The following is a 4,171-nucleotide window of genomic DNA, read 5'->3' on the forward strand; positions in this document are numbered from 1 at the left end:
GGGGGGGGTTGTAATACCGACGCTCTTCCCCTGATATGTACTTGATGGGCGGGAGCAAACAACTCAATCTGTGCGCCCCGAGGCCTGCTGGGGGAGACATCAACCTCTCGGCATAGCACAGCCGCCGGGCCCGGCCCGTTGGAGCGTCGTAGCTCCTCGAGCGAAGCGGGAGCAGGTGGGAGGGGAGGTGGGGGAGCAGCAGAAGCACCGAGCCCCGTGACGGCTTTGCCGCGCCGCGCGCCGCTCCAACCTCAATCCCATCATGTCCCCGGACCTGCAACAAGCGCGGCGCCAGAGGAGACGACAATGCGGCGCCGCGGCGGCGATCACGAGCGACTCCGCGGGGAGCGACAACACCGCGAGCGGCAGGCGCTTGGAGGCGGTGGAGGCGGGGAGGACACGACGGCGGGAGGGGCTTGGAGGTGGAGAGCACAAGACGACGGGGACGGGGAGAACACGACGGTGGGGAGGACACGACGGCGGGGAGGTCACGACGGCGGGGAGGACACGACGGGACGGCGGGGAGGACACGACGGGGGTGAAGACACGACGGCGGGAAGGGTTCGGAGGCGGAGAGGTCACGACGGTAGGGAGGACACGTCGGCGGGGGGAGATGATTACCCCGCGCGGGAGATCGACAAACACCACCGTGAGGAGGGGGCTCGAGCCTGGCGGCGCGGCGCAGCGTCGCGCGCCAAGCTGATCGGGGGCTGAGCGGAGGCTGAGCGGGGGGTTGAGGGGCTGAGCGGGGGCTGAGCACTGCCACTAATCAGAGCGATAGCGCCGCCCGCCGCCCCCGCCGCATCCACATCCGCCCCGCGGCTCACTGGAGTGTTTGCATCCGGCCGGCCGCGGCCACACGGCGCCCCGCACCGCCCCGCCCCGCCCCGCCCCGCCTCGCACCGACCCGCCGCACCGCAACGCCCCACCAGATGAGGAGCAAGTTGGCCCTGCGGCGGCGCGATCGGTTTCCCCAACTCGCATCAGTCAAAGCACATCCTGCCTCGACGCTCCGGCAATAACCACCGAGCCGAGTTGAGCCGAGCCGAGACGAGCCGGGTCGGGCCGAGCCGAGCGTTACGCACAAGTGCAGTGACGACGCTCCCCCCGGCATGCAAGTACTTATCCGGAAGGAATCCCGTAATGAGGAAGCAGCCTTTGGCCGTTCATTCTCCGTCGCTCCCCTCTTCTTCAGCCTCCTCCACCTCCCGGCGGGGGAAGGAGGACGACTCTTCTCCCTCGACAACGAGAGGCGCGCCGCCGCCGCTCCTCCGGTCTCCTCGACTTAACTTAAAAGTGATCTGAACTATATAAACGCCGTGGGAGGTGCCAGTCGCTGTCGCTCAGGCCCTTCCGCCCGCGCGAGCGCCTTTCGGTCTAATCCCATTTTTGGTAAGCTAGTCAACGCCAGGGTGCCTGCAGCTGCCCCCCTGGCCAGATAGCTGTCCACGGTCTCCCTGGCCGCGTCCGGTCGACGCTCGCCCTGGTCAGGAAGGAGGAACGGGAAGCAGGTCGGAAATTCATCGCCCGTCCTGGGCGGCTTAGTGAGAGTTGTGTCGGCCCGGCGGGGCGGGGCGGGCAGCAGCAGGGGGGGATTCGATTTGCGTCGGCCTCTCATGCAGAGTGAATAACAACTGTCCTCGAACCGATGGCCAAGGCCGGGAACGGGCCGCCTGGATCCAGGCCGAGGAGCTAGCTGAGCCTTGGGCCTCGGCCTTGGCCATTGGAAAGGGGTTCGAGGTGGTACGAGGAGGCCCTGCACCCCGTGACGAAGGAGGCGCGGGAGACGACTCTCTCTCTCTCTCTCTCTCTCTCTCTCTCTCTCTCTCTCTCTCGATTGCTCGCTCTCGCCCGCTCTCGCTCTCTCTCTCGCTCGCTCTCGCTCGCTCGCTCTCGCCCGTTCTCGCTCTCTCTCTCTCTCTCCTTGCACAGGTGAGCGGGCCAGCGGATGCTGGCGGCGTGAAAACAATCTCGGTCTGGACCGATGTTATCCCACGGCCTTGATGACTCCCGGACACGACGCGATTGGCGAGTAGATTTTGACCTCGTCCCGGCCCTAGGCAGCGCTGCCCGCACTACGCCTCGGTCCGAGGCCGAGGCCCAAGCCCTCGGGCGCGACGGGGTGCGGCGTGGCGGGGCACGCAAGAGACTAATCTCCAACAAGTTATCGTCATGCCGGGGTCGGCCCGGCCAGGGATATTTGAATATTCGCGCCGAGAAGGGATCGTCCAGAAAGCACGCCCGTTTTCTTCAGAGTCCTTTGGCAAAACTGCGAGAGCTCGGCGCCTGCGAGACTCACGGTAGGCCACCCCGCAATGCACACATGCACTGGATGCAAGATGATGCCTACCCATCAGGCGCTATCAGAGCTCGCACGGACTGAAGTTGGTAGTTTCAGTTTCGTTAACGTCGAATGACGGACGTACTTTTCGAATTGATTCCGACCGCGACCTGAACAGTGAGCCCACCCTGAGCCAGCACAAACGCAGTAGGGTAAATTAAATCGGAACCCGTAAGGGAAAACATAACTGCCCGCATCTTGCGTTCAAGATTCGCTTCAAGATGAGAGCAGAAGCATCCGTCCCTGACCCTGAAGCTTTTACTGCTTCCGAAATCAAACACCCGAAAAGCTGAGTTCTTGCACCAAGTACTCACTTGAATCAAGACATAATGTACTTCACAAAATCATGGATCAAGCACAATGTACGTCCAAGAACTCAGTTTTGGAGGTGTGAACACACCTTAGTTATACTTACACGACGAGAAACAACTTCGGATTTTCTGCGTCGTATACAGCATAGCATCGCACACCACCGCTCCATTGTGGTATACAAGGGTACAAGGGTGTTTCACGCGAAAACTGTAGCCGCCGCGTGGGCCATCCGCGCGCGGCGGTAGCGATGTGCCGACGTGCCAAGCATATTTGAGGGCACCTGCCCCGCTCCCCTACGTCTGCACGAGCGTGAGCGCGTGTACGTGTGAGCGTGGGCGAAGCCCGGGGGGAATTAAACCACGGCCCGCGCCACCAAAGAACAACAAAAAAGGTAAAGAATAAACCCCCTGGTCAAACCACCACGCTCCGCCACGCCCGGGCGCCCCCACACTCCTTGGCCGCTGCTGCCCCTATATATCCTCTTGCCGTGCGCCTTATACTCCATTTGTATTTGTTTTTTGTTATTTTGTTTCGTTTCTTTATTTTTGTCTTTTTTTTCGGGACGCTCCGGTATTCAAACGCGTGCGACTCTCTGGGGCTGCGGTCCGACTAGGCGACCGGCCTGGCTCGTCCGGTCACGTATGGGGGGGCTCACTGACGGCGGCCGCGGCGGCGCTCCCAGCAGCGCTCCCAGCGCTTCCACTCGCCCCGACCCGCCCTTTCCACTTCCGGGCAGATTACATGGATCTCCACTATAAAACGGCCACGAGGCCCGAGCTCCCAATTCCTATACCAGCAGTAGTAGCGAAACCGTGACGCCAAAGTCACCGGCGCCGGGAACGGGGGGATTTTATTGTCATTACTTTTTATTTATTTTTGACCCTTTTTTGTTTTGAAAACAAACGGCATGGTAGTGGATATCACAAACGGAAAATTCCACGCCTTTTTTTATTTGCCGTCGAAAGTAGAAATCATATGCATATGTATCCATATAGGGCGCCAGTGGTAGCAGGGATGAAGGGTGGAGGGTGAGGCAGGGAGAAGAGAGGGGGCATTTAAAACGCTTTCAGTCATAATATAGGACAAAACTGTTATTTTTCTAAATAATTGGGGAAGGGGGCAACTTGACTTGACGACCCTGAAGAGGATTAAGACCAAAAAGACTTAATTACCTAGTCTCCTTTCGGGCCGGCGGCGCTGTTCCGCTGGCGGTCCCTGCTCGCCGATGTCACCCCAGCGCCGTGCGGCCCCTCGTCACGGCACACCCGCGGCACCCCCGGCGCGTGGCTGTCGCGGTGGTGTCGTTGTCGTCGTCGCGGTCCTGGGCTGCGCGGCGCCGCCGGCGAGCACGTGACCCCGGCGAGCGATAGCGGGCGCGAGGTAGGGAGGGAGGGCGGGAGACGCACACCGCCGGTAGAGCACACCGGACTGCGGGGCGTGCGGCGCGCGGCCGGAGCGCGCCCCTGTCCCGTCATGTTGCGCCCCGCGCCCCCGGCCGAGCTGCGGCCGCCCGCCGCC

At 62.0% G+C, this 4,171-nt stretch overlaps 1 protein-coding gene across 3 annotated transcripts in view; it reads right to left on the bottom strand.

The window, feature by feature from the left end:
• LOC113202891 (probable G-protein coupled receptor 158) overlaps positions 1-4,171 on the bottom strand; it is a 127,800-nt gene that overhangs the window by 120,466 nt on the left and 3,163 nt on the right. For 2 of the 3 annotated variants that reach the window (XM_052270479.1, XM_052270477.1), the window contains exon 1: positions 3,826-4,078. The exons of the other annotated variant lie outside the window; for it this stretch is intronic. The gene's annotated coding sequence lies outside the window, so the exon portion shown is untranslated. Of the gene's footprint in view, positions 1-3,825; positions 4,079-4,171 lie in introns of those variants that run through there. 3 annotated transcript variants of the gene reach the window in all.

The sequence above is a fragment of the Frankliniella occidentalis genome, unplaced genomic scaffold (assembly GCF_000697945.3).
Source record: "Frankliniella occidentalis isolate FOCC.00 unplaced genomic scaffold, Focc_3.1 Scaffold125, whole genome shotgun sequence".
NCBI lineage: Eukaryota > Metazoa > Arthropoda > Insecta > Thysanoptera > Thripidae > Frankliniella > Frankliniella occidentalis.